Source organism: Corapipo altera, unplaced genomic scaffold (assembly GCF_003945725.1).
Source record: "Corapipo altera isolate COAL_440 unplaced genomic scaffold, ASM394572v1 61286, whole genome shotgun sequence".
Lineage (NCBI taxonomy): Eukaryota > Metazoa > Chordata > Aves > Passeriformes > Pipridae > Corapipo > Corapipo altera.
The window spans coordinates 4,003,569-4,021,842 of record NW_020884907.1 but is presented as its reverse complement, the minus strand read 5'-3'; the positions used below and the strand labels follow the sequence as shown (position 1 = coordinate 4,021,842).

Sequence of the window (18,274 nt, the reverse complement as noted above, 5' to 3'; positions counted from 1 at the left end):
GTTTTTATTCTAAAGAAAGGAGACAGGAAACGTAGAGGTTGAAAATGTAGATGTTGAGGGTGAAGAAAAAGAATACATATATATAAAAAAAGAAAAGCTCAAGGCAAATACTTTCTTGATTTAGTCTGAAAAACTAGATCTAGATTTACTAAAGCTAGTGTTGCAATGGAAAATACAACTGAAGTTCATCGATCTTAAATCCCCAAGGGCCATGAAATTTAGGGTTAAAAGAACCCCAGAAGTATCTGGGATAGAAAACAAAAGGCCAGTATTAGAGCACTTTGCTTTAATTTGGGTTTTATTTATTTTTTCTAAAGAGAATCAACTAAAGCAAAATCACTTATGTGTCCATCAAAATTAACACTGGTTTGTATTTACTAGCTTCGAATTTAAATCTCAAAGGAATTTAAAGGGGATATAGCTATGGAAATAAAAGGCTGCAGAATTAATTTCTAAGGGCAGATTTTACCACTCTTATTAAAGATGTAATCAACATAAAAAAAGAATATTTAAGAAAAACCTTCTTTTCCCCTTCTTTTTCTTCCCCTTGTTGTGAGATGTCAGTTACTTCTTAAGCTTAGTTGGTCTGTTTACTAGGGCTATGCTTGGGGCAGTATTTTAGTGTATTTAGTGTTTTGTTTGAGTTTTGTTGTTGTTTCTGTTTGAGGGTTAAAGGCGGATCAAGCCGTTTGCTGTTTCTCTAGTGATTTAGCTAATAGTGTAAACATCTCCTTTAATAAAATGGAAGGGACATTAGTTGTCAGGAGATGGCAGTTCTGCAGCCAGACCCTAACACTGAGGATAAATGTTGTGGAGAATCAGTTTCAAGCAGGGGCAGTTCCAGATCAATCTTCAATTAATCTAGAGGTGGGGTTTTTTTCCCCACAGTCACTTAAAACTTCTGCATTTAAGTACGTTGAAACAAGTAATTACGTTTTACTGCCTATTTACTTTCCCCTGCAGTGACTGAACCTGTACTTCTTAACCTTGCATTCATACAGAGCTGGCTTTTGTGGGTCTTTGAAAGCCCAAGGCTATGTGATCTGCTCTAGCTGGGATTTAGAAACGCTAAGAGTCGTCTCGGGTTTCACTAAAGGAGCTGTTTTTCTTAGGGAAGAGACAAGCTGATGCCAACGAGTATGACTTCTAATGGTTACGGATTTTAAAATGAGGCTTATTTTATAGGTTATCCTCTGCAGTTTTATGAAAGTCCTGAAAGTTATGACTGTAGGTTCTGTGGAAAAAGTTTTGCAATAAACTAATATTGCTTCTTGAGAAATTTTGTTCAAATGTCACCTGTGACAGTGAAGCCAGTCCAAGTTTGTTTCCATCCAAGCCAGTTTCATCCAGAAGAACCGCTAGCTATCGGTAGGCTTCATGTAGCTTTAGAGTAAAAAGAATCACTGGTTACAAGACTGAGCAATTTAAAAAAAAAAAAAATTTTTTCCTGTGTTGCAGCAATTCCCAGCTAGAGACCTATGTTTAGAGGTGATAAAATCTGAAGGAAAGACAGTGCTACTAATGTTCTTACTTAACGAAAATTGGATTATTTTTGTTGAATTCTGAAAGACAGAATGGCATTTCCACACAGCCTGCACACACTTGAGAAAGCCTTTCACTTTACCGCTATTGTGTGAAAGGAAGAAAAACTTTTCCCTTGATAGTCTAATAAAAATTGAGAATTCGGCATTTTTAAGGAAAGCAGACATGTCTGACTTTTAAGTGGTAAAATAATTTAGTTCTCTGACAGTAGCCAATTTCTGAGCTTTCTCAAATTCATCAATTTTTTGCAAACCCCATCTAGGCTGCGCTTCTTCCAGGGTGCAGGGCTACTTAAGATGGGAGTGAAAGATCTTGGGTTTAAAATACAGTGACATAGTAGTTTATTCATTAAACTGGCTAGTCAGGGTTGGTCACAAACAGATTTATCTGGGAAAGTATTCAAACATACTTCAGGGGGGAGAGAAAATGTGGCAGCAGTGGTGTCTTCCCATCCTCCCAGTTATTAATGAAAGGCTGAGATATCTCCACAGTGTTTGGGCTTCTGCTGGCCAGTGCACAAGGGCCATTTATTGGAACACAGGCATTTTCATCCAGTTCAGCTCTTTTGGAAATTTCCTAACTTCCTGGGTTTTTTTCTTTTTTTTTTTTTTATTTTCCTCCTTTATTTTTTCTTTCTTTCTGTTTTTGTTGTGTGTGTATCCTGAAAGCTGGACAGAACTGATTTCCTTGAATTTTCCTTATTCCAGCACTTCAGTTCTGGTGGCCTCAGCTGCTGCAGTCTTATGCCAAAGTACTGCTTGCTTCTTGTTGAACAGGGAAACTGAGATGGATTTTAAATGACTGCATCTCCCCTGTGAACACATTCCTATTGACAGTGGAAATGAAGTTGTATAGCATTTTAGTAATTTATTTCATGATACCCACTGAAGGGTTTTCTACCAGAACTGACAGTCAGTTTCTCCCTTGGATAAAGATTTAAGGTGGCACAGAGATTCGAATTTATCAACTGGTGCATTTTTATGAAACATGAACGAGTAGGCTAACACCATTTCTTTTTACTTTGATTCTGCCCACACAAGTGGCACATGAAATTAGTAAAAATAAGGGGGAAGAGGGACGGCAGGAGCGAATCTGTGCTTGGTTTTGCTTCAAGGCAGTGGGTGGTGATTGCATTACAAATGGTTCTGTTGCTCTAGACAAGGAAGTGACAGGAAATAACTTAGAGAAAATGTTTTTGTATCCCCAAAGCGCTATCTTTGAGAAGCACAGTTAGTAATGCTGTTGTGAAAAGAAACTTCCATTTGGACAGACAGCTTGATGTAGGCAAAGCTGCTAATTTGTTTTCAGCTTCAAGGAGATTTAGAGTCTTTGCATCTTTGGCAGTAACACACAATGTAATTGTTTCCCTTCCCCTTAATCTTCAGTCTAGATGTATTGGCTTAATGTAGCTAGGAAAGGCTGGAATGTTGAATGTCTTTGCTGCACCAGATAGCTTATCCTAACAGGCGAGGAGAAGTTATTTCAGGACTCTTGACTTTCTAGTGTGTGAGGAGAATGCTTGCTGTTCTTTTCATCATTACATCTAGTGGCAGAAATGCTAGTACTCAGAATGGAAAATAAATTGTTGGGTATGAAAGGAGGTGACAGAATTAATGTTCTTGCATTGGCAACGTTACTCAGTTATTGGGGGCTCTCTGTAAATAACAGCTTTGCTTTCGTCTATTTTCTGCCTTTTTCTTTCACAGAAGTAATTTTGTAACACTACAATTTTTAAGTAGTTTAAAAAAACCTAACTGTGCACCGGCAGATTTGTTTGCATTCCTATTACTCAGTCTGGCATTGTTTGTGGGCAGCAGCTGCTTACACTTTTGGAATATGTGCCATTGGTTTAAACCTAGCTCAATTCACCAAAACTACAATCTTCAGAGAAGGAATATAGCACATCATTGAGCAATTAAAATATTTAGTCAATCCAGTGGTTAAGCTTGGGTCAGCTTTGAAGGGTAAATTTCATTGCTGGGATACATTCTTGGCTATGAATGAATGCATGAATAATTTGTCTTTGAACCTTAAGATGCACAATAGACACAATAACTCTTGAGTTGAACTCTTGAGAGTGGTTGATTTATGGGCAGCTGTTGAAAGTGCTCCCAGTCAAATTATTTTTTAATCTGTGAAGTAGAAACCTGTAGTATATTAATTACTGTATATCATTGCAATGTAGACAGAAAAAAGCTGTGCAAGTCTTTACGACACATTTTTAATTTATAGATTAAGAGGAAAAAGTAATGATTTTGACATGGTACATTGCCATAAACCGAAAATCACTTGTCAGGGCTCCACCAGACAAATAGCTGAAGGCATTGTTGACCTCAACTGCTCAGCCAGTTGATCTTTGTAAGTTACCTTCCATTTAGCAGAGGCAACAGCAGAGATTGTGTGTTCTCCCCAGTGCCAGGAAGTTCACAAACCTCATAAGCCAGGTCTAGTTTCATTTACATTAAAGTTGTGACCAAGGATCTGACACACATTGCTCCTTTCCCTGCTCCAAGGTCCATAGCCTCAAGCAAAGGGCCGAGGCTGATGTACAGGAAGGTGTAACATTCACTATACCAAGATTTGGCCAAGTTGATCTGCTGGAGGGCACCGTTTGCTAAAAGAATGAGGATATCTCTTGTGTGATCAGCAACAGTGGCCTGGCACAGCGTCTTTTTAGTGCTGGGGAGGAGGGAGCTGTTCTTGACTCAATACTGCTTTTTAAGCTATTGTGTCTACATTGCAGAGTGCTGGCAATGTTTGTTGATTGTTTTAAGACATTTTGTATTATAAAAATTGTGTCATGGAAGCTGTTTTTTTTTAGATAATTCTGAGAATTTGTTACAGAAGGAGCAATTTGATATTATTTTCTTTCGGCTAACAGGCCAAGCAGATGGGAAAGCAGACCTGGAGTAGTTTTGCTGGCTGGCTGCCACGATTCTGTAAATTTTGAGTTGTATGGATATGTAACAGTTTTATTTTTCCCTTTTTGGAAATGTATGCCTGTAAGTCTTTGGGAAATTAATTGCTGTTTTCCTGCAAAATGTGCACTTTTGAAACAAATGTTGTAGCAGTGTGCCATGGAGACTCTGTGTTGTGTCAATTAGGAAGTGTGACATCAGCAAACTCCATAGACTGTCAAAGGCTAAAGCACTTTTCAAAGCATCATTCCTTCACAATTCTCTAGAGAAAGGATTAAAAAATGACAGAAATTTGAACTGCAGTACAGTATAGAGTTATTGTTTGCCTTTGCCACTCAAAAGGCACAGGGCTTGTAATTCTACCCAAATGAGATTTTTAATGCCATTTGACTTACACTATTTTGTCTTTGAAATTAATAAGACATTCAGATTTTCAAACCTGTATTAATACCTGTGAGTTGATCAAAGCTTGGAAATCTTAAATTTAACATTCCACAGGAGGAAAGAAGAAAAATACAACCCAAGTTTCACTTTTGGTCTGTCTCCCATTACTTCGTACCACTCCCTGCACCTCCACACCAGAATGACCAGCAAGAAAAGAGTTACTTAAGCATTTATTAACTGTGGTATTGATGATGACATAGCCACTAATTACACACCGAGAGAGCTACATTTAACAGTAAAAAATGCTAGGGTTTTAAGCACATGACTGACAGCCTGGGTCATAGTTCTTTTTTTGTAGCTTTTTCCCTGGAAATTTAAAGAACTCAGATTCTTACTGCTCAGCATTTGGGTCTTCAAGATCAAAAGGCCTTTCCTTCAAAGAGTTTCATGTTGTTATTTAAATGGTAATTGGATCTATCTTCCGTTTACTTGTGAGCATTTTAACTTTAGTAGACTTGGGATTTTCATTATTTTCAGTTCTGTGCTTCTAACGGAGGAGGTGATTTGGGGAATGACAAAGATTAATTGCAAATTTGGAAGGTAGTTACTAGAGACAAGAGCTGATGATTTTTGGGAACAGATATAAGCTTATTCAGCAACATGTGTTCCAGAATGAATGATTTTGCTGCTGTAATAATCTGTCGCTTTTTTACTGGTGACTTTTGCATCTAGAGTAGTTCTGTATTGACAGGTGAATGTTTCTGTATGGTGTGAATTGTGAAGTAGACATAAATTATGGGGTTTATTGAACTATTTGCCTGCAAAATTCTGACTTAATATGGTACTCTCTGGAGAGAAGGTCATGGTCACGAAACTGATCTCCAGGGAGGCAGTGCTTAAAGACAAGTAATCTTTGGTGTGCACCTTCTACTGTAATCTTCAGTACTTTTTGGTGTAGAAAAAGTAATGGTCTCGTCCTGTGTTTGGGAGACAGAACCAATATTTTGCTTTACTTCGTACTCGCTCTTTACTGAATTGGACTTCAGTTCCTCTGTTCAGTCTATTCCTTCAGCTGTCTGTGTGATGAAGAAACATGAAAACTGCTATCCTTGTTATCTAGGAAAGACTAAAATACTTTCCCCGACAAATGTATTGCTATCTGATATCGCTGTTGTCGGCATACGAAGAACTGCTACTGAAGAGCATGATGAGACATAACTGTATTTCCTGTGCTTAATGACTTGGTTTATATTTTACTTGAGGGTGACCCCAAAACACCCTCAGGTGTAATTACTGCTTAAGTGGCTAAACTGTATTCAGGATTAAAATGTCTTTGTGCTAAACATTTAACAAGAACCTGCAGACCTGCTTCAGAGAAACAAATAGTTGAATGTGACAGTTTTCAAAATGCAACAATACAATTTAAATATGTAAAGGAAAGAGGCATCTGTGGAGTCTACAGAGAGGTCTTTGTGTTGGTGGTATAGCACTGAGGGCTGCATTAAGAACCTCTGGTGTTTTCTAATAATGTTAGATGTATCTTCCTATTGACAAGTTCATTTTCTATCGGCTTTAGACCACCCAGCATCACATCTAACCTGCAGCCGTTTTTCCCCTGCAGTCTCTTTCCTACCCTCCCCCAAATGTATGGTGCATGTGTATTCATGGTTTTGCTTTCTATTCACGAAGGTATCCAGCTGGGAAAATATAGTGTGTACAATACTTTCTGCCTTCAACTGACGTTTCTCATAAATTGCAACAGAAACACTGCTATCAGCAGCTAAATAGCAGGTAGAATACAGCTCTACATAGCAAGTCTCAGCAGGACACAGAAACTATGGTTACCAAATTTCCAAAGAGAAAAGGTGGTGAGGGAGAGTTTCTATATAAGAATAAAATAACTGGGGAAGGGGGATGAGAAACATTTAAATTGGCTTCATTGAAAGCTGCCTTTTTAAAAAAAGGGCTTATAGGAGCTGACTCAGTGGCTTCAGCATTCACTTTTTTCTGAATTGTTGTTTTAGAAGACCTCACAAGAGGTTTCTATTATAAGCAGTGCAAAACAGTCTTTCCTGGTTGGTCCTTAAAAAATCCCCTACCCTCCACACCTATTCCTTGAAATACTTTTTGGAAAATACATCATACTTAACTGCTGCTGTAGTATAAGGTGTTTATGATAGAAAGGCTGGGTCAGCCACAATGCATTTATGCAGGAAATACAACTTTGGTGGAAATAGGCTAGTAAATAGCATTATGTTCCTAATCACAGGATTTAATAAGTTTCCATTTTGCCCTCAACTCTATTTAAACCCAAATCTTGACTGCAGAAGATTAAAAAACAACCTCACAGCATAGCTTAGAAAATATATCACAGTACTGATTTAGATTTTTTAGGTCTTTTTCATGTCTGGGTTTTAATTGTTGTTTAGTTGGTTTTGTTGTTGTTCTGTTTTTTTTTTTTTTTTTTTTTAGTTGCTTGGAGAGGGTATTAAGTCAGCTGAGATCTTGTTTGTCATAGGTAGGTCTGTTCTTTGTGACCATGGCAGAAAGGACAGGAAATAATGATCTTAAATTGTGGCAAGAGAGATTAAAGTGAGACATTAGAAAAGCATGTCTAACAGCAAGGATAATGAGGCTGTGGAGTAGGTTGTCTAGCAGCTTGTGCAGTCTTCCATTAGTAGAAAACTTATATGAACATTTTTTAGGATAAATAGTGATACTGCTTCAGAAGTGGGAGGGCTGGACTGATCCTCTTAGCTAAGTCCTCTTAGCTCTGTAGTCCAGTTCTGAGATCAAGATAGTTCATAATTGATTCTGGGTTTGGTTTCATTTTTGTTTGGTTGGTTGGTTTTTTGTTTGGTTTTGGGGGGGTTTGTTTGTTTGTTTGTTTTTTGTTTGGTTGGGTTTTTTGTTCATGGGGTTTTTTTGTTTGTTTTAGTTTGGGTTTTTTTTTTACTTCTCACATGGGGATTTCCTAAGCAATTAGGACATGGTGCGTCACCTTCTTTCTTTTTTTAGATTTAAAATTAGTTGAAGAGAATTAGTGAAATATTTTAAAATGACCACAAAAAGGAAATTCTGCTGCTTAAACCAGGGCTATATATAAATTATAGCAGACAGCTATTAATCAAGGGCTCCTGGGAACCAAATATGGAACAGAGAACAACTCTCTTCTAGACAACCTAGTAATGAAGAGACCAACTGTTGAATCAATGTAGCTGAAGGAAGAAGAAGGAGAGAGTGCAGGTACACTTTGCTGGACTGTTACCCCTATGCTTGGCTTAAGCTTTAATTTTTCATAGCGATACCTAGCTCGTAAATATCTCATTATAATTTTGAAGGATGCTTCTCCAGTAACCTTTGCTTTTCTGTAACATAATCTTTTAAAGCTGTCTTATGAGCAATGAGGGAAGACAGTGTTACAAAGATAGCACAGCACATTGAGATCCAAGAATACTATCGAGTCTGAGTGAGGCACATAAATAACACTAATCTTCCTTCTGAGAGGACAGCCATTTGGTTTCTGTTTGGAGAGTAACAAGGATGTATGACTCTTCTCCTTCAGTTTATCAAACTATTTTCAATGACATATTTTTCCAGCAGTAAATATTTATTAGCATTTTTGTTTGTTTATTTCTTTGAGGGGTATTGGTTGTATGCTGAGTTTTGCTTGAAGAGAAGAAAAAAGACGACTCTTCGAGGTCTCAGAGATATGGTCAGGTGTATTTTATTTATGCAATCTCTAAGAAAGTTGGCAGACAGCCCTAAAGAGGCAAAATCTCACTCTTAGTCCTTCCACTTTGCTCATTCTTTCCTATCATCTACTGGTAATAGTATTTAAGGTTTTTCTAGTTCTATGTTGTTTTCCCTAAAGCTGACTTCCCTGTGACAGAGAAAGAGTAATAGTGAGCTTTACCAATAATGTCCTCTGATTCATCATTCATTTGGGTTCTTTCTTCTTTCCCTTGCACTCCTGAAGTTTTATGAAGTCTAAATATCTCATATGAATTTCTCAGTTGGTCTGCTATATACTTTTGTCGAAGAGCAGTTGTTATCCATTTGGTTATCTAACTGTGAATCTTCTTGACAGTAAGCAACTGACTTAGAAATACATTACATTTCTCTCTGTCTACAATCTTGAAGAAAAATAGGATATTTTCTCATGGACAACAAGAGAAAAGCCCATGCTTTTTTGATAGTACTGAAGATAGATAGTTTACTAGTTTCCCATTGAGAAGACCTTGAAGAAAAGAGATCTTTAACCAAGAACACACAACTTTTGATTGTGCCTGCTACATTCTCTAGGCAGGACACATGAGATGTAGAATCAGAAAAGTAAGTTTAAAGCAGTTTTATCTAAACACAGTTTTATCCTTTATGTCTGCAGTGGCTATCATTGAGAATATCTGAAATCCAGATAAATTTAGATGGTTCTTTTTACAGTGTCTTTGCTTTTAAAAACAGAGACCAAAATTGGCTTAGATCTTTTTGGAAGCATTATCCTTGAGTGTCATGGGACTGATAAATATGTAGGTGGGAAATCCTTTGGAGAGAATAAATTATCTTTCAACTCTCTGAATGTTTCTAATAGTCTTCTGCAGAGTCTCCTACAGCCTGGTATCCATGGATGTGTGTGGCCTCATTTTCAGCAATTCTCAAATATACTAGAAGTGGATATACTTAACCCATGATGACAGACATAACAGAGACAAAACTATGTTTTAATTTATCTAAAACCCTGGCAGTTGATTTGGGAAATTTAAAAGTACTTGAAATAAACTTAGTGGTAATTTTGCATGGAATTATTTCTGAGCTACCTTAAATTCTAGCTACTGAAAAAATCATGTGCGTTTACTTGGCTTAAGGATATTTTACTTCCACTTGCCAGTTTTTCAAGTTTACCAGATTTGCCTTTTGACATTTTTCATCTGATATACTGAGTCAAGTCTTTGCACTAGTCTTTAGATGATTAAAGATAATTTAAAAAAAAAATCAGGAAAAAAACCCATGAAACTTTTTGAAAGGAATGGTTGTTAAATTCATATTTAGAAAATACAAATTATTTCATGAGAGTGCTTATACCTTCAGGATCCTATCAGTGTAAACAAAATATTAACAGTCTTTATGATCTCTTTGGTCAAGTTTGCATTTCTGATCAACCAAATGCAGATTTTGATGTTCTCAGAAATAGTTCTCATTCACGAAACAGTTTTATCAAGAAAAGGAAAAAAGGGCCTTTTCAGAGGACAGAAGCTAAAAGTAGTATAAGCTTGCAAAATTTAAGGAAAGTTAGAATGCATCTGTTGGGCAACAAGGAATTTTCACCATAGAATCCTACTATTTTTAAAACCTTCAAATGAAGGGTAAAGGTAGCAGCTTTCTACCAGCCTACCAATACTGACAGGTAGAAAGAGATCACAAAAACCTGATGTGGGTTTCTTTAGGTGTAGCTCTTCTGTATCCTCCAGCCTTCTTCCTTGGCTTCTGACTCAGTTCATCAGGCAGCCTTTTTATCTGTCTATCCCAAAAGGTTTCCTCCTAAAAAAAGGATGTTTCTGATTGTGCATTGTGCATGGGTCTGTGCAAAGAAAAATAAGGCTTCTTGTAAGTAATGCTGACTGGATCTGGTATGTCTGTAGTATAGTGAAGGGAAAAATATGTAGCCTTTACAAATGTTTTCCATGGACAATGATGAAAAACCTAGTATACTTTTCTTTCTTCTTCTTTTTTTTTTTTTTTTTTTTTTTTTTTGAGTAGTCTGGTAGCTATTTTGGATGGTTTCAGATCTTTGTTAAGAATATATCAATTCCTGTTATTAAATCTGCAGTCCTCAAATCTCCACTGATGTTCCTTGTTTCAAAGACAAGTCTCTTCCTTCTATGGTGTTTTCATAGATAATTTTCTTTCTCAAAATTACATTTGCAGAAGGTCTTCAACCAGAACAGTAAAGGTCTTCTAGGAGAAAACATCCCCTTACCAATGGACACCAGTCCTACTTTTGCTCAGTTCCCAAGAGGGAGAAAGACCCCATGTTCTTGTGTCACTTTTAATAGTTAAAACAAATGTATGTTCTTACCTTGATCTCTAGTGCTCTTTTCTGTTTCTGTTACAGAGGGAGGGTCCATGAGAAAGAAACCCCGCCTTTGTAATCTAGGTAACTAAAATACTCAAAGATCATTGGCAGAACCTCTGAACATAGCAAAACTGTGAGGAAAAGGTGCCACAGCCTTGGCTGCCTTCTGGGTGAGGAGAGAGGTTTCTGCCAAAGATTTGAGATAGGCAGCCAACTGTCATTCCTTTCACACCTTCCCAAAGTGTTACAAACTTCTTGTCGTGGCATCTGTTGTTACTGCATTTGGTTGTCTACTGCTCAGAGATGCGATCCATCAACAGGAACCCATGGGTGGAGACATATGGAAGTCTGACCTTTTTCCCACTGCCAAACTTTCTCTCTCAGTGCTGCCTTCTTTTCTTGATGAAATGTCCTGAATCTGAGAGATTCTACTCCATCCTTCCCTCTAAGTGGCCTTAATCTGCTCATGAATATTGCAGAAAAAGTACAAGGGAGCAAAAACAGTACTGTTTTTGCTGAGGAAAGAGACCTCAGACAGTACTGTTTTTGCTGATTAATTTTGTGGTTTCAGATGGTCATATAATCATAGAGTACACTGAGTTGGAAAGGACCCATGAGGATCATCAAATTTCAACTCTTGACCCTGCACAGGACTCCCCAAGAATTACACCATGTGCCTGAGATCATTGTCCAAATGCTTCTTGAGCTTAAGCTTGATGCTGTGACCACTTCCCTGGGGAGTCTGTTCCAGTTCTCAACCACCCTCTGGATGAAAAGCCTTTTCCTGATACCCAACCTAAGCCTCCTCTGACTCAACTTCATGCCATTTCCTGAAGTCCTGTCACTGGTCACGAGAGTGAAGAGATCAGTACCTGTCCCTCTGCTTTTCCTCCTGAGGAAGTTGTAGACTTCAATGAGGTTTCCCCTCAGCCTCCTCTTCTCCAGGCTGAACAGACTAAGTGACCTCAGTCGCTCCTTGTATGGCTTTCCCTCCAGACCCTTCACCATCCTTGTGGCCTTCCCTTGGAAACTTTCTAATAGCTTAATGTCTTTTTTTATGCTGTGATGCCCCAAATTGCACACAGGACTCAGGATGAGGCTGCCCCAGTGCAGAGCAGAGCGGGACAATCCCTTCCCTCAACCAGCTGGCGATGCTTTTCCTGATGCCTCCCAGGACTCAGTTGGCCCTCCTGGCTGCCCGGGCACTGCTGATTCATATTCAACTTGCCACTACCCAGGACCCCCAGGTCTCTTTCCTCAGTTCTGCTCTCCAGCCTGTCATTCCTCAGTCTGTACACACAACCAGGGCTTCCCTGTCCCAAGTGCAGAATCCGACACTTCCCTTGTTAAGCTTCATACTGTTGGTGATTGCCCATCTCTTCATCTTCAGATGACCTTGTGTCCTGAAACACAAAGACTCTGTAAGGCAGATAGGTGAGTTGAAAGATCCTAACAACTATACAAATAGTGTGGAGAGCAAGGAAGCAGTCTGTCCATGCAGTTGTGTCCCAGCCTAGAGAAGGGTGTATATCCACCTCAGTGAACCCCCACAGTCTCCAGGGATATAAGGAAAAATACATTAGCTAAATGTATTTTTGAAACCGCTTTCACAGTTTAGGACTGAGGTAGCTGGATTTTATAAGGGTTAGATACATCGTACTGACATTTCATGAGAGGGGAGGTCTATTTAAGGTATGCAGATTATTCCATTTAGTAAATGATGGCATCATTTCCCTTGCTTCCATCCTGACAGAAGCCATTAGCTGTAGTGGATTAGCTGCTGTCTGAGTGGAAGTTGTTCTGACAAAGATGATCATGTAAGGAGTGAGCTGTAGTTTTATATTAGGAGAGAGATCAGAAAATTAATGCATTAGAGGATTTGAAGAAAAAGAACAAAACACTCCCAGAAGCCTTGCTTTTGCAGCCTGTCAGAAGCAGCTTTCTTTGTATGGTCAGAGAGAACATAAATGACAATAAAACATGCAGTGAAGAATTATATTTAATCTGACTAAATACTATGCATAAAGTCTTCATCAGTCTTCTGTGCTCCTGCTGTTACAGGCATATATTTTTGGACATCCAGTTCGCTTTCCCCTCTGTCCCTCTTATTTCTAGTCAAGAGTTGCAAAAATTCAAATTCGTTGACATTTTCATTATCATAAATAGAGGATGAAGGGTAATACTAGTATGATCTGGTGAGTTAAGCTGGTTCAGATGTGGCATTCCTTTCCTTTTGCCCCGCCAAAAATTACATTGTGTTACTAAGCACAATTCACAGTGTAGTGATGATCTGAGTTCACAAGCACTGTCATCATAAAGATGGGAAATGAAAATATTCCTTGCCAAACTTTATACAGAAGTAGTGGGTGAGGAGTGGAAATCAGAATTAGGCTGTCGGGGCTTTTGGTCAGCGTACAGTGCTCTCCCCAGCACCAATCTGCATAACAGAATGAAGGGAAGAATTTTCCTCATTAATTCATGTGACAAGGAAGTGAAACAAACCATGCAGCTTGTACTACAAAGTTTTTATTGCTTCATAAATTTTATTGATATAGAAATTAACCAGTTTCCTCTGTGTTTTAAACTGAGTCAGTTTGTGTTTATTGACACAGGGGAGGTTCATCTGCGTTCAAGAGTAGATCTGTTTTCTGTTAGAAAAGGCTGCACTTCAGAGAACCTTTAATTTAATACTCAGAGAGTATTTTTAATACTATAGTGTAGTAACTTGACACACCATGCTTAAGAATCTATGGTTTGGGATTTTTAATGTAACAACAACAGTTTTTCTATCTGATTGGTTTTATGATAAGCAGTGAAGTATCATGAAAGAGGTATCAAATTATAAGAAACCCACTGTGAGCTGCAATGGATGTGCCAAAGTCAAGAAATATTTATACGTGTTTCCAAAATCTTTTCAGCACAGCATCCACATTAGGTCTACTGCCATGTTTACTGAAGCATTTGAACAATATGTTCCTGCTCATTTAGGGAGGAATGTATAAGCATGGGCATCTTACATTGTGGCAAACATATTCAGGAATGTCTTTCATTTAAGCTATGTTATTCATTAAGAGTTTTAAGCTGCCCTAATACATAAGGAACTTTTACAGCTTCATTTGGGTGTTTCAATACAGACATGTCCCTATTTGAAATGGAAGCTTAATGATCTGTGACTGTCTGAAAAATGAAAACTTATAGGCAGAGCCATCGAAACGTCACTGATTTTTTTTTTCTCTATTTATACAATAATGACTGTACAAGATGGGATTTGTATCTCTGAGCAATGAGTTAAATACTTCCAAATTTCCTTAAAATCAGTCTTGTGTGTTCATGCATGCAGATTGAAAACCATGACTTTGAGATTTACGTTCTGTGAATAAAATTTACGTTCCCTGGAAAGCAAAGAAGGCTGTCATTTCATGCTTCCTAACCTTCATTGTCTATTTTGCTTCAGCACACAGAAGCCCAGCGCGCCTGCGCGTAGTCTAGAGGAACAGATTTCTGCTCTGTCAATTTTTGTTTTATAAAAGCCATGTTTTCTTTATTGCCTTTATCTATTATATCTGTAAAATTTATTTAAGCAGTGACAGATTTGTCTTTTGGGCCTGGAGTCCAAAGGAATAAGTACCATCAAGCTATTGGTAAAAGATTTGTTGGATATGACTGTTCATTAAATTGCAAGGAGCTGTGGGTAAGGCTAGCTGTCTAAAGCTGCTGAGAGTAGATGGGTTATGGGCTGTACTTAGTGAATATACATCATCAGAGAGATAAATGCGCTTCAGCAGCCTTTTGTTTTGTTCAGCTAAAATGGGTGTTGATTTTGGAAAGCTCAGCAAAATCACTGTCATTTTTCTAAATTAGTTATCATTCATCCTACAGAGCATCCATGAAAAACATCATTTAGGTTAAATATAGCAGCATTACTTTTCAGCTTTATAAGTTGACAAGAATAGCATTACATTTATTTGCCTTAAAAAAAATGCTAAAGCTGAATGCAGTGCCTGTGAGTGAGAGCTAATTGACAGCACTGTAAACAGGAATCCTTGCACACTACAATTCATGGGTGTACAGTCATGGGTGCTGCAGTGCTTACCTTTTCATACTACTTAGCCAGTTTTTCTCAGCCATGTCCCTGTAGGGGCAAGAACTTTAACATTGGTACTGTTTTAAAGAAAGGGAATAAGAGAATATCCATAAGGATGAAAACTTAAATTACTAATACAGTGACTGTTTGATCCACAGCAACTACATAAATAAATTGAAAGGCTTGCTGTATTTTTAATTTTTATTATGCTATTCCAGCACCACCAGTGCTTACTGCTCTATTTGTTCAGGTGTCCACCAAAATAAATGAAACTTTGTCTTCAGCACAATCTGGAAACAAGCTATTTGATGGGCTATGAATTATGAGTTCTTCTCATTCTTCTGGGCATAAATATGCTTTCAGCTGAAAGCCTGGGAGGGAAGGGAATCCTTCATTTGAAACAAGCTTTTAGTCTGCACTTGATCTCCTCTGGTTTTGTATGAAAAGCCACATTGGACTGAATGACAGCTGAAAAGGCAAGCTGCTGTGTCAGAGGATTTAGCAGAAGGAAACAGCTGTTCTTTCAGCCAGCACCTTCCCAGAAAGCTCTCTGAATCTTATACCACTAGTTTCAGTGCACTTGTGAAGTTGGAGCACCAAAAATATGTGGATAAAACAGTTTAATTGAAAATATCTCTCACTGTCTTAGTACTGATACGCGGGTTTAAGAAAGTAAATAAATCTTCACTTATGTCTGTCAATTTCTTCTCTGTAATTTAAAATACGATTATCCTTTCCTAAAAGCTCAGTTAATTAAAAGAAAAGCAAACAAACAAAGAAAACCCACAAAAATCAAACCCACTCTCTTCCTTCTCTCTCTTCAATATCAAGGAAAACTAATCTCTCGTTACTGCAGTTGTTTTCTGCTGTTTGGTTAAAAGTTCCATTCCTATCAAGACAAGTCCATAAAAAGCAACCTTTATTTTATTTTGTTTCAGTTTTAACTTTGATAAATAGGGAAAAAAGGTAAGGAAGACTTGCCAACTGTAAAATCTAGTCATGTTACACAATATTGAAATTCTTACACAAAAATGGTTTTCTGTGTATGTGGTGACAGCACCTGTTGATGTTAGTAAGATTTATGCATGCAACTGAAATGATACACAGTTACTTAAACATAATAGTAGTAATGAAAGGTGAATGTTTTTAAAGACAAGTCAATATTCTTCCATGTCAGCCATGCAGGAGTCCCACTTAAATGATCTTCAGACTGCAGAAGAACACTAGGAAAAAATAATGACGTCATGATTAGTTCTTAAAATGTTTTTCCATTTTAAGCACAATGTGATATTGATTTTGAAATGATATAGAGTGACTAAAGAAGAACATAACCATTTGCTCACACCATAGCACGATACCACGAGGGATATTTTTAATCAAATCTGTTATGGTCACTGATTTTCTAATACACAAGCTATGTTACGGTACATGACAACATTTATATGACAGTTCTGTTTGACTGAAAGGTTATCCTTTTTGCTGTGCATAAAATTATCTTTGGAAATCTTTCTTAGTATGTAAGGATGATCAGTCTAGCTGTTTCAGTGATACACCTTTTTTCACACACGTCTGAGTTTTAAGGACTGATCTTTGTTACTGATGATTATTAGCAATTAGGAATGTGTTACTTTCAGGAAAAAGGCTTTTAGGCCATTGTTGTAAGGCTCAGAGTCAATAAACTCCTAGCTGCTCATAATAGCCTTTCTTTTTCATTGAAGCCTTGGACTTGCTCTAACTTCATCAGAGCACAGGAAAAAAAGAATAATGTGAACAATAGGAGCCATGGAGTTTGATTTAGGCTTAATGTGAGGAGGCTGTAAAAGCTGTCAGGGAGCTTGATTGATTGGCTCTTGGGTTGCAGTCCTCAGTGTAAAGCAATAATGTTCCTGCCTCTTGTGAGAGGGCTGGATGTGTCACCTGGGGTCAGAGCTTATCAGCCTCCCAGGCCAACATTTCAGATGAGGCCAAAGTGCAGTCAATAATTTATACAGAAATTTGTGTGTAGATTCTGGAGTAAAACAAGCTTTATTTTGAAACTGTTTGTCTGACCAAGGAAATAATTAAGTCATGTCTGAAAGTCGTGTCTTATTTTTTTTTTGTTTTAGTGGCATGGGAAAATAGTCTCCCAGTGTTGAAATATTGTTTTCTATCATCATGTTAGTTCTAGTTTTGATGAGGGTGGGCATGCCTATGATAATCCTTTGAGGGATGTTACATTGCCAAAATAAATGTAGAGATTTTTAACTGATTCCTAGAATCCTAGTTTTTGCTTACATTTTATGCAACACTGAGCTGTGTTCAGTGTCTAAATAGTTTTGTTTCCAAACTTATGAGGGTCAAAGGTTGACCAGCTCTAGTGCATGAAAAAGCCAAGAGAAGCTGTAGTAGAGTCATAGATCACAGCAAGTCTGGGTAAACTAGCCAGGCTGTTATTAATAAGTGGAGAAAATGGGACAGCATGCACAAGGGACACTTAACAGGAAAATTGTTCAACCAGTTGCTGGTGAAAAAGGGAAACCTCACAGAAACTGTACTGGTCACTAGTGGGAAATTGTTTTTCTGGGAGCTTGCCTTTGCATTGCATCAGTATAGATGAACAGCTGGAATAAGCCCACTGGTTAACTAGATGTTTTACTAGTTTATCCGCTTGGGAGGTAATTTAAAACACGGGGGAAATCACGGTGAACTTTTCTGCAGAACTTTAACACCTATGGAAATAGGTTAGTTGATAAGTAGCTCGCTTTTGTTCTGTCCCGGCAGAATGACTATTTTGCTTCAGTAGATGCTAACAAAAGCCCTTTTACCTTTCTTTTGCTCAGGGAGAACACTATTAGTCACAGTTCATTAGGCTTATTTACAAATCTGAACCGGTATCTTAAATGTGTAACTGAAATACTCATAACTGCTTGGGGTATCTTTTCCGCCATGAAAATACAGGAGTTTTATAATAGGAGAGACAGCACTGCCTATTATTTTTCAAACTAAATAACCAGTTTGTAGGACAAGAGCTGTAAAAATTATGTAGCATTTAGCTTTGGCAATGTATAATATTTGTTTCGTGGTTTTCAAATTTAGGAGGTGGAGTTTCAAGCATAGTTTTGTTTTTAATCTGTTAATTATAACAACAAAAGATCCTAAAGTGAGATTACACCAAATCCTAAACTGAAGTAATTGTGTAGGAAGGAGAGTCTCAGATATGTAAGGTTCTTGATCTGCTTTTCCTAGACAGAGGAAAAAGTAGAATGCTGGGCCTTACCACACTAAATTGATTCC

General features: G+C 37.7%; 1 protein-coding gene across 5 annotated transcripts in view; it reads left to right on the top strand.

The window, feature by feature from the left end:
* ZNF608 (zinc finger protein 608) overlaps positions 1-18,274 on the top strand; it is an 87,985-nt gene that overhangs the window by 48,062 nt on the left and 21,649 nt on the right. The window lies entirely within an intron of this gene.